Genomic DNA, 12,702 nt, shown 5'->3' on the forward strand with positions numbered 1-12,702 from the left:
CATCTGAGACACCATCAGTTAGGAAAGTGGAAATTCTTTTCCTTTTTGGAGCTCAGGGCTGTAAATATCTGATGGCTGCGTCTTCGGCGAAGAATAAAACAAAGTTCACTCACAGCGTTCGGTGCAAACTGGAAGTTCCCTTGGTTTCTTCCCTGACCTGGATCCAGGCTGGTGTGACAATATTAAGAAAGGGAGAGAGAGACAACAGATGGTCAGAAGGTTGCTGGTGAGAAACAAGGCAGGTACCCACATCTGAAGGGGTTTGGGAAGCACTCTGATCTTTGCTTTGGAGTTCACTGAATCTCCATTATTTTCCCCATCCTTCGGGGTCAGGACCCTGGGTGGCTCCCTCGTGTTCCACCCTTGGAACTCTTGCTGACATTGTCTGATTCATCCTGTTAACTTCTCTGGGCCAGACACGCTGTTGTGGGGAAATGAGAACACTGAAGCCAGGGAAGCTTCTAATTTCTCAGTGGAATAGACTGGGTCCTGTCTCTCTCAGCCCACTGTTTCCATCATTTACTTCCTTTTTGAGGAAAAGAAACAAGAGAGCATATAGCTTTCTGCTTTTCTCAGGAGTCTCTGATGTCCGAGGGCAGATTTGGGAGTCCAAAATTCATGTCCTTCCTGGGTCTTGTCTGTCTTGTCTTTTCCTATTTTTTCTCCCTCCCTTCTTCTTGCTGGCCTTATTGTGAAAGGAAGGGCTCTTTCCCCTCCTCTCCTTTCTTCCGCCCTCCCCCATTTACCATTTTTTTCCTTTTACCTCTCCACTGTGGCCTCTTGACCTCCCCACAGAGTTACAAAAGTAAAATCCTTGAAGAGATGCTGCTGTGGGAATGTTAATGAGCCTTCCCCACAAAGGGGCAAAGACTTTACTTCACTGAGTTGGAAAAAAGCCCCTTTGAAAAGGGGTTTCTGTGTGTGGTGAAGTGGAGAGGGGAGGGGAAGGAGAGAGAGAGAGGGAGAGAAAGAGCGAGAAAATGAAAGGAGGAGAGAGAAATGAGAGAGAGAAAGAGAGAGAGAGAGTGACTGACTTAATAGCAGAAGAGAATATTAAAACAACACTTTTCATTCTTCAATTGATGATTTAATTTTTGGAAAATGTTCCATGATCTTTTGACCTTGTAAACTAAGCGCTTAGGTTCCCAAGAAATTGAAGAAGCACTTGAGGGCACTGAAGATAATAAAGGGTAGGAAAAAGGGACTTATCCTGGCACCCTACCCCCAGTTCCTTCCAATGTGTAGGAGCCTGGGAGGCTCTGGGGGAATATTCTGGTTGGGGTGAGCTGGTGGTGAAGATGGGCTCTTTCCTCTAGCTTTGTGGTTCCTTCTTATGCTATTTTCTAATTTTATCAACATTTTCTATGTTAGCTTTTCTGTTGGCTATTAGCCTAATAATTTTTTTCTCTCTTTAGGAATAGCTTAAAGTACTATTGAGGTGTTTACATCACAGAGCCAATTTTCAAGCCAGACCACTTGAGTATAATCTCTGTATCCTTCATTTGTGAACACAGGTTGCCTCTGAATTAGTTAAAATGGATGTAAAGGTATTTTTAGTGTCAAAATTAAGTCCTCAAAAAGCAAAGATATGTTGTTGCTCTTTAAAGAAAGTTAGTCATTCTGTTTGACTCTCAGAGATTTTCCTACACATTGTTTTGTGATGTCAGCACAACACTCCAGTTAAAGAAGTCCTGGTTTTAGAAGCAAATAAATCCTTCTCTTGTAAGGGGGGGTGAGGGTATGGGGGGAAGAAGCCCTGAACTGTGAGGAACAAAGAAAAGGTGATTGGAATGAGATCCTCAGAAGAAAGAGGAGGAGCCAGTCAGGAATGCTAATTCCTAGAGCACCACATGCTCCACTGGACTCACTGTCATCACTTGGGGAGTTATGGAAAATTCATATTCCTGGTCTCTATCCCTGATTTACTCAATCCGAATCTCTGGGGGGTGGGGCTTAAGATTTTTAATAAACTCTTAAATGGTTCTTTTGCAGAGTCAAGCTTTAGACATTTGTGCTTGACTGGTGGTTTCTAAACCAGGGGCTCTAGATTCCTAGGGAACTGCGGTGTTGCCGGGACTCCATGTTACTCATGACAGGAGCCCAGCCTGTGGCCAGAATATATAACATGTCTCAAAAGTGTATACTCCTGCTGGCCAAATGTTTGTTGATGTTGTTGGGATTAATATACTTTTAAGTCAAAAGCGTTTCTAAACTCATAGTGGGGGGCTCAGTCGGTTAAGCATCTGCCTTCAGCTCAGGTCATGATCCCAGGGTCCTGGGATCGAGCCCCACATCGGGCTCCTGGCTCAGCGAGGAGCCTGCTTCTCCCTCTCCCTCTGCCTCTCTCCCTGCTCATGCTCTCTCTCTGTATCTGTATCTCTGTGTCTCAAATGAATAAATAAAATCTTTAAAAAAATAAATAAATAAATAAACTCATAGTGGCTTTTGTCCTAAAAACTATAGTCATGTGGGGGGCCTAGCAAATTTTTGGCATTTTATTCAAGGCCTCTTCTATACACTGCTCTAAGCATTCCTCTTTTTTTCTAGTTTGTAGAAGAGCAGGTGTTGTAGAGGCAGATCCTCTATCTTCCAAAGAATTAGAATCCTATGAGGAATTTGATTTTAATTGCAAGAGAACTAAACTCGGAATCTAGTAAGGAACGTAACATTCTTTTTTCTTTATTTTTTAAAAGATTTATTTATTTATTTATTTTAGAGGAGGGGAGCGGCAGAGGGAGAGGGAGAGAATCTTAAGCAGACTCTGTGCTCAGTGTGGAGCTGGATGTGGGGCTCAATCTTACAAACCCTCAATCACGACGTGAGTAGAAACCAAGAATCAGACACTTAACCGACTGTGCCACCCAGGTACCCCTATTTTTATTTATTTTTATTTTTTAGGGCTTGAACTCATGACCCTGAGATCAAGACCTGAGCTGAAATCAAGAGTCGGACACTTAACCAACGGAGCCACCCAGGTGCCCTGAAAGGCACGTAACATTTCTCTTGATAACAGTAATCATAGTTTAAATACATTCTGTGTGCCACACCCTTTGAATACATAATCTCATTTAACCCTTAAAATAACTTTAAAAATTATTTATTTGAGAGAGAGAGAATGTGTGTGTGAGAGCATGTGAGGAGGGGTAGAGGGAGAGGTAGAGAGAAGCCCAAGCCGACTTCCCACTGAGTGCGGAGCTGGAGGGGAGGGCGCGCAGCGCAGTTGATCCCATGACCCTGAGATAACAACCTGAGCTGAAACCAAGAGTCTGACTCTTACCCGACCACACCACCCAGGCACCGCAACCCGTGGAAGAACTTTATAAAGAAACATTATATAATTATCATCTTAGACATGCAGAACACGCCATTTTACAAATGAGAAAACTGAGGCTTAGTTCATAATTAGCTGATAAATGGCAGGTTGAAATTTCCTCCAGCAATGCCTGATTGGCATTGCCTGTGTTTTGCTCACAATGATACTGATCTCTGCCTCTGTTACAGATTTCACTTTCTGGCTGCAAACCTGGGGGATGACTTAAACGTCTAACTTCTAAACAAAATTTCAGGGGCGCCTGGGTGGCTCAGATGGTTAAGCGTCTGCCTTCGGCTCAGGTCATGATCCCAGCGTCCTGGGATCGAGCCCCGTGTAAGGCTTCCTGCTCAGCAGGGAGACTGCTTCTCCCTCTCCCTCTGCCTCTCTCCCTGCTGATGCTCTCTCTCTCTGTATCTCTGTGTCTCAAATGAATAAAAAAAAAAAAAAATCTTAAACAAAATTTCAAGACCTACAAGTAAATATCTACAACAAATTATAGTTCCCAAAACTCCATATACTACCACATGTTCTTTGTCTTGCTAGCATTCAGGGAGTAAGGCAATAAAGAGTAAGGGAAAAACACCCTTTGCAAAAATTGGCTAAATAAGAAAGCATCGGCAAACAGTCTCTGGTCTTATTAGATGATTTCCGCCTGGCCTCTTTCAGGTGGCAGTTGCCATGGTGTTTTAGGGGCAAAGGGAGGGTGTGAAGATCAAGGAGGGTCATTCAGACTGAGGCTTGTCTGGTGTTCCTTTTCAGAGTTCATTCTGCAATGGATGGCAGGAATTTAAACATTCGTAAGAGGAAGGATAGAATTTATTCTTTTTGCTCTCCTTCATTTCTCCATGTTACCCATGTTAAATAGAGGAGAAATGGAGTTTGTGAAGAGTCCAAGGCAGTGGAACAGAAAAGGGAGGTTGTGGGGGAAGGGCCATGAGCCTCTAACTGTGGAAGAAGGCTGGGGTGGGGGCAGGGAAGAACATGTGAGTGCCTGTGTTTTCCAGGGAGAAATTATAGGAACAATTTTCTAAAGTTCTGGAGATCCTCAGGTTGGTCATTTGAAAGAAAATCAACAAAGGGTGGAGGTCTGGTAAAAACAGTATGGTGAGAGGGAAGCATGATGAGAAAGGCAAAAAAAATATATTATCATCCCAGGCCACTAAAAAGGTAAACAAATCAGAGTGATGGGAAAGAAAGAGTTAAGTTGTAGAGGCAAGTGTTTGGAGGAATAGGCAGCAGGGATTGAAGTACATCAGACAATAGAGGTAACTGACAACCTATGATAGAAACATGGTCAGAACCTTCAGGAAGAACCTTGAAGAAGAGCAATAAGTAGACTAGCAAGGACTTTGGGGGCTGGAATTCCAGGGGCCAGAGGGATCATCTCCAAATCTTTCACTTTTCAGATAAGGAAACTAAGACCAAGGGAGGTTAAGTGACTTTTCAAGAGGTTCCCCAGACCAGATCTTAGCTCAAGGAAGTGCCCTTTCCACAGTGCCAGGGAGCCAGAGAAGAAAAGAGACAAGAATGTATGGGAAGCCAAGCACAAGTGAAATGTTTAAAAGATAGATTTTAATTTCTCCATCCTCTTTAGAAATTATGTACTTTTTCTTTCTTGTGGGGACTTGGGTAATTTTAGGACCTAATTCCATTCTGATAACTTCATACTTTACGTTATTTCAGTCAGATAATAATCCTTCCCCGCTTTGTAGGCTATTCCCAGGGAAGGGATCCTTCGGTGACTAATTTAAGTACTGAGAAAATTTTTGATGATGTCTAATTGATTTGTAATATATCTTAAGTACAAATCCTTTAAATCTGCCCTTGGTAGAGTTTATTTATTGACATTCAACAAGTATTTTTAAAGCACCTACTATGTGCTAAGTACCTAGTAAATAAAACAAAGACTATCCAGTTTATTGTTATGCAGCGGTTTTGTAACTGGACTTAAATTATTTGGTGATATCTCTTTGTTATTTTTTACGTTATTTCCATTTCTAGATTACACCACTGTTTTATTTCTTATTTATAATTGGGGCAATTTATGCCAGGATTCTTGAGGATTTTCTGATGTGTCTCCTCATCTGTCATGGAACTACTCTCATGGCCTCAAAATAAGCCAGGACACATGGTTCCCACGGAGTTGATTAGAGTAAGTTTACTATAGAAGATAGTTCAAAGTAAGGATTGCTGACCAGCCAAATCAAAGCCAGAATCCTTGAGGATAACTAGGAGGAGCTGAAGATTCCACAGACAGCCTGCCAAGTCCATAGGGGCTGGAATAGGATAGCAAATGAGTTAACAGAGAGATAAATTAAGAGTTGGAAGGATTGGGACACCTGCCTGGCTCGGTCAGCAGAGCATGTGACGCTTGATCTCAGGGCCATGAGTTCAAGCCCCATGTTGGGTGTGAAGCCTACTTAAAAAAAATAAAAATAAAAAAAAAAGGAGGGGACGCCTGGGTGGCTCAGCTGTTTAAGCGGCTGCCTTCAGCTCAGGTCATGATCCCAGGATCCTGGGATCGAGCCCCACATCGGGCTCCCTGCTCAGCGGGAAGCCTGCTTCTCCCTCTCCGTCTACCTGTTGCTCTCCCTGCTTGTGCTCCCTCTGTCAAGTAAATAAATAGAATCTTAAAAAAAAAAAAAGAATTGGAAGGATTGCTGTGAATATTGACTTTACTGGACTCGGGGATTTGAGGTGAATGGCAACTGGCTTACCTTTAATATGGAGGTTAAAGATGCATTGTAAGGGCTATGGTGTATGTTGTAGAGAATTCCGTGCCGCCCTACAACCGAGCATCTATGAGAATGGATAGCAATATAGTACTTATGTTATTTAATAATCATATGCTGTTTGACTCATTATTTTGTGTCCATACTATTTATTTAGTTATTTAGATTTTATATTTATTTGACAGAGAGAGTGCAGGGGGAGCGGCAGAGGGAGAGGGAGAGGGAGAAGCAGACTCCCCCCTGAGGACGTGGGGCTTGATCCCAGGACCCTGAGATCATGACCTGAGCCGAAGGCAGCCGCTTAACTGACTGAGCCACCCAGGCGCCCATATTTTTTGTCCATTCTAAAGTGCATTATAGGGGCGCCTGGGTGGCTCTGTAGGTTGAGCACTGGACTCTTGGTTTTGGCTCAGTCATGATCTCCTGGCCCTGAGATCAAGCCTGAGGTCAGGCTCTGTGCTCAGCAGGAGTCTGCTTGAGATTCTTTCTCTCGCTTTCGCTCTGCCCCTCCCCCCGTCGCTCTATCTAAAATAAATAAATAAATTTTAAAAAATATTTTATTTATTTATTAGAGAGAGAGACAGCGAGAGCTGCCTGAGTGGCTTATTCGATTAAGTGGCTGCCTTCAGCTCAGGTCATGATCCTAGAGTCCCAGGATCCAGCCCCATGTGGGGCTCCCTGCTCAGTGGGGTGTCTGCTTCTTCCTCTCCCTCTGCTCCTCCCCCTGCTCATGCTCACACATTCTCTCTGTGTCTCTTTCTCAAATAAATAAATAAAATCTTTAAAAGACACAAATAAATAAAATCTTTAAAAAAATAAAAGCAGTTAAAATATATAGTACAAATTTCACATTAAAAAGCACACATATGGGGCGCCTGGGTGGCTCAGTTGGTTAAGCGACTGCCTTCGGCTCAGGTCATGATCCTGGAGTCCCGGGATCGAGTCCCGCATCGGGCTCCCTGCTCGGCAGGGAGTCTGCTTCTCCCTCTGACCCTCCCCTCTCTCATGCTCTCTCTCTCTCTCATTCTCTCTCTCAAATAAATAAATAAAATCTTTTTTAAAAAAAAGCACACATATGAATTTTTTTAAGGATTTTATTTTTAAGTAATCTCTGCACCCAACGTGGGGCTCAAACCTGCAGCCCTGAGATCAAGAGTTGCATGCTCTACTGAGTGACCAGGTGCCCCTCCATGAAATTATAGTTCCAGCATTCTATGATGCCCAGTGGTTATCTGCTCTATGCTGGTTGGGCATGCTGTATGTGAACATACCCTCGTGTCCTTTCTATCCTCCAGGAACTTATATTGAAAAACTACTTCACAAAAAAATAAGCTAACATGACACACACTTCCAGTTTTAGTGGAGTAATCATTGCCATGGGTTCTAGTCAGATTCTTCTACTTCCTGGTTAAATCACCTTGAGAAAATGTCTTTACCTCCCTAGACCTCAGTTTCCTCATCTGCAATGATGACGTTAGGCCAGATGATTTTGTCACCTAGCTTTAACCTCTGTGTTGTTGTTGGTTTTTTTTAAAGATTTATTTATTTATTTGACAGAGAGAGACACAGCGAGAGAGGGAACACAAGCAGGGGGAGCGGGAGAGGGAGAAGCAGGCTTCCTGCTGAGCAGGGAGCCCGATCCGGGGCTCGATCCCAGGACCCTGGGACCATGACCTGAGCCGAAGGCAGACGCTTAACGACTGAGCCACCCAGGCACCCCTAACCTCTGTGTTTTATATGTGAATATCTTCATCAATCAACAAACCATGTCTGTGTCAACAATTTCTACATACAGCTTTGCAATAAAAAAAATCAATGGGAGTTTGTTTCCAAAGCCATCACTTAGGACAAAGGTCACATAGAGTCAAAGCTGAAAAATCCCCAAGGAAGAATACACCAGAGACTGGTTTGAAAGATGATGGTTTCTCTGGCTGAATATCAAATGATGTAGGTGGCCTGCATTTAGGGGGTGGGTAGAATAAAAAACATGCACTTAAAAATTACTTTTATTTATCTATTTACTTATCTACCTATCTATTAAGTAATCTCTACGCCCAACGTGGAGCTCAAACTCACAACCCCGAGATCAAGAGTTGCATGCTCTACTGACTGAGCCAGCCAGGCGTCCCTGCATTTTTTAAAAAAAGATTTATTTATTTATTTGAGAGAGAGAGAGCGTGCACCAGGAGCATGCACGGTGGGGGTGGGGGCAGAGAAGGAAAGGGAGAGAGGGAATCTTCAGCTGACTCCCCATGGAGTTCAGAGCCCAACTCGGGGCTGGATCCCAGGACCCTGAGATCATGACCTGAGCAGAAATAATCAAGATTTGGACACCCAACTGGACTGAGCCACCTGGGTGCCCCCAGTGTTTTTTTTTTCTTCTTCTTCTTTTTTTAAGATTTTATTTATTTATTTGACACAGAGAGAGAGAGAGAGATTGAAAGAGAGAGCATGAGCCAGGGGGAGAGGCAGAGGAAGAAGGAGAAGCAGACTTTTCACTGAGCAGGGAGCCTGACATGGTGCTCGATACAGGAACCCTGTGATCATGACTTGAGGCAAAGGCAGCTGCCCAAGGACTGAGCCACCCAGGCGCCCCATGTTTCTTCTTTTTAAATATGCATTTTTAATATAGGATCATACTCATGCTTATATTAGAAAGGGACAAGACACCTGAGGCTCACTTTGAGCTCATTGAATGGATTGCCAGAGTTTGAATGATTGCAATCTTTACACTGTTGTTTCTCCCTTTCTTTTGTAGACCTTAATGTAGTTATAATTGAATTAATATGTTAATTTAAAATATTAAAGTCCATCAAAAGCCCTCAGACCTGCTGATCTCTGTGACCTCCAGGAGTAAGTCCAGTCAAAAACCAAAGCAGCTTACAGGTTTATGATTCTGCATCTCCAGATGGTAGAATCACCCCAGGATTTAAATCCAAGCCCAGGGGACACCTGGGTGGCTCAGTTGTTAAGCTTCTGCCTTTGGCTTAGGTCATGATCCCAGGGTCCTGGGATCAAGCCCCACATCGGGCTCCCTGCGGGGCTCCCTGCTCAGTGGGAAGCCTGCCTCTCCCTCTCCCACTCCCCCTGCTTGTGTTCCCTCTCTTGCGGTCTCTCTGTCAAATAAATAAATAAAATCTTAAAAAAAAAAAAAAATAAATACAAGCCCAGACCAGAGAAATCCTTTCCTTCCTTTTTGACATAGGACCAGGCTAGGTCTTTCAATTAATTATACTCTCTACAAATATTTACCAAATGCATTTCATATTCACTCACTGGGCCTGCATTTAAAGGGCAAGTAGAATAAAAAAATACACTTTTCTCAACATGGAATCATACTCACAGCCATATATATATTTTTTTTCTGATGCTTTTCATCATCACAGAACACACCACCTGCAATGTGTGCGAAGAGGAAATGAGGGGTGGAGGGAGAGAGGTCAAAATGGGAAAGGCTGCATGGTCATTTCACTTCTTCTCTTTCTTCTTGTCCTTCTCATTCATAGCCAGGATCATCATGAGCTTTCTGAAGAGAGTAATGAAATCTAAGAAGAGGTCAACGCAGTGCCAGATATAATCCTTATCTTCATTTTCAGCCTTTTCAATAATGAGTTGATATCAAAAAGGACAAAGCCACACATGACCACCAGCCCCACATACAGGTTTGCCTGGAAAAGCCAAATGGATACAAAGAAAAGGTTCCCCAGGGAAGACAAGAGCATCAGGCTCATGGCTGACATCAAGACACCTCCCAGAAAGAGGTAGCTCCGGCGCCTGGCATACAGGGCACTCAGGGTGAAGCAGGTGAAGATCATTGCTGTGCCCATGAAGGCGGTGGGAAGAATGCTGGGGTTGATAGCAATGCACAGCTCCAGAGCAGGGCCTAGGCCAACTCCTGTAAGGAAAGCAAATCCAGCAAGAAGTCTCAGTCTTTTTTGCTCAGGTTCATGGCTATGAGGTGTTGTCATCAGCCAAATCATCAACCCCAGGGAGCCCAAGGCAGAGAGCAGGCCAGCCTGAAGGAAATGAGTGACCACGTGGACATAGGCCCCCGTGGCCGCCACAAACATACAGAGGGCGAAACTGGCATAGACCTTCTTCAGGTGCTGCTGTGTCGAGGGGGTTATGTGGGAAAATTATAAGAGTGCATCAAAGTTGATCTTCTGATCAAATATGTTCATGATGCCAGAGTCTGTGGGACACAGTCTCCGCTCGGCCTCCCAGGAGCCTAACAGCTCTTCTAACACCGGATGTGCTTCTACTCACAACCATATTAAGAGAGGTACAAGAGACCTAAGGTGCTGGGGTTAGAAAGGTAAGTAAGACACGGACCCTGCCTCTCCTTGAGAAGAGGGGCAATGTTAAACAAAAAGATATAAGAAACATGAGAAGATTTTGTAGAAGCCTGCATAAAGTTCCATAGGAAGAAGGGAGACTTGACTTGGACTGATTGTCCACAGGCAACAAATTATCCATTCCTCCCTCCCTCTGTCTCTTCATCCATCTATCCATCCATTAAACAAATGTCTGTGGTTAGTTACTGTATCCAAAGCACTGTGCTAGAGGTTCCAAATGCAAAGAAAATAAAAACATATCCTTCTTGAAGGAGTGTTAACTTGGCATAGGAGATGAAACAGGTAAGCACGGAATGTTAATAGTCTCTTCTTCTTTGTGACAAGGCTAAATGGACTCTCTACCTTGGATTCTCTCTAACAGTAATCTTGTGAGGTAGACATAGTTATCCCCATTTTACCAGTTAGGAAATTGAGGTTCAGAAGTGTTAGTCACTTGCTGAGGGTCATGCAGTTGTGAATTATGGAACTGAGGCTCTAACACATTTATCTTATAACAAAGTCTGTGCTCCAGATTCCGTGTGCCTTTTTGGGTTTAAATTGTCTTCACCACCTATCAACTGTATGACTTTGGGCAGGTTAGTTAACTTCTCTGAGCCTCAGGATCCTCATATAAAAATGAGGTTAATTGTATCTACTTCATAAGATTGGGGTGGAGATCTAACACAACTCAGTTAAAGCATCTGTCCCAGTACCTGGCCTATCTTTCAAACTCAGTACATCTGGTGGCTAATATTATGCTGTCCTGTAGAGGTAGCAAGTGGTGAGTGCTATGGGAGTTGCAGATCAAAGGTGTACACTTTCGGAAGAAGGAAAGGCCACTTCCAATTGGAGAGTGGGAGGGTGAGTAGATTAAAGCAGGATCAGGAAGAATTCAATTGGGAGTTTTCAAAAAAAGATAAGACTTGTGGGCGCCTGGGTGGCTCAGTTGGTTGAGCGCCTGCCTTCGGCTCAGGTCATGATCCTGGAGTCCCGGGATAGAGTCCGCATCTGGCTCCCTGCTCAGCGGGGGGTCTGCTTCTCCCTCTGACCCTCCTCCCTCTCGTGCTCTCTGTCTCTCATTCTCTCTCCCGCAAAAAAAAAAAAAAAAAAAAGATAAGACTTGAACATTTAGACTTTAAATCTGAAGTAGAAGTCTCTGTGAGGAAGGCAGCAAGTAGCTTCTTGGTCCCTGTGGGAGGTGATAAACAATAGAAATGAAAGCAAATAAATTAGATAATTACAGAAAGTGGTAATTAAACAGGGTAATGGGAGAGAAAGTGAGGAGGAAGGGTGGGGGCTGGTGGGTCCCAGATACGAAGGGAAGACTTGATTCAATCTCTAGGTAGAAGGCTGTTCATATGTATATTGACTGCTCTCTGTGAATGGATACTGAATATTGGCCCAAACTGACGGAAATGCAAATACTCTTAGAAAGGACTATTAGTAATGCAAATGTGAAAAACCTGTGATGTAAGCAGAACAACAACAAAACACCCTGATCAATCTTTGAATGAATCGATCCATGAATGAAGACATTTACATCGTCACGATTTTGATGAGAGAAAAGACCATATATTTTTCTTATCCTTAATTTGTCTTCTTTCCAGCTAGAACTAAGAAAGATTAGTTAAGGTCATCTTATTTTTATTGCTCATTTATTTAGTCACCCGTTCAACGAATATATTCCTGAGAGCTTACTCTGCACCAGGCGCTATGCCCTGCCTGGGGAATACTGTGTATGGTCTTTCCCAGAGTTCTCCTCTCTTGCTCCAGAGCTCCAGAGCTTTGGGAACCAGACTCAGGAGAACCCCAGGCAGGTTCTGACACATGACTGCAGACATGTTTTTGGATAGAGGCGGGAAAGGACCTGGTAATATCCAGGGCTGGGAGTGTGTCCTGACATAATCTATTGGTGAGAAGACAAAGGACACTTGATTGAAGAGGTTTTGAAAAGATATTAATGTCCCGAAATTTTATTTGAATTGAAACAATTGTCTGCCTTTCACATTCCTCTGTGCACCTCATCTATGGCCCACCTCATCACTCCTCCTCTACCTGTCCTCAGCTTTTGCTGTCCAAATTTACCAAATGAATCTTCTCTTTCTTTCCACCGGTACCAACTCCTGCTGTTCTTCGCAGCGTGTCTCTGGGCGCAGCCCCAAGCCTTGAGGGGCAGTCAATGGATTCCGAGTTGCTGCTCAAACACAGATCCCCATGGAAACCAAAGGACTGAGAAAACAAAAAGAGAGGAAGAGGCAGCCACTGCCTGACCTTTTATGCTCACCCTCCAAATTCTTTTCGCTCTTGGGCATGAAGGCAAGTG

General features: G+C 43.6%; 1 pseudogene; it reads right to left on the minus strand.

Moving 5' to 3' along the window:
* Positions 1-9,405: 9,405 nt before the first annotated feature.
* Positions 9,406-10,277, minus strand: LOC123862382 (bax inhibitor 1-like; annotated as a pseudogene).
* Positions 10,278-12,702: the final 2,425 nt, after the last annotated feature.

The sequence above is a fragment of the Mirounga angustirostris genome, unplaced genomic scaffold (genome assembly GCF_029215605.1).
Source record: "Mirounga angustirostris isolate CCGP_5_RB_7025 unplaced genomic scaffold, mMirAng1.0.hap1 SCAF_9, whole genome shotgun sequence".
Taxonomy (NCBI): Eukaryota; Metazoa; Chordata; class Mammalia; order Carnivora; family Phocidae; genus Mirounga; species Mirounga angustirostris.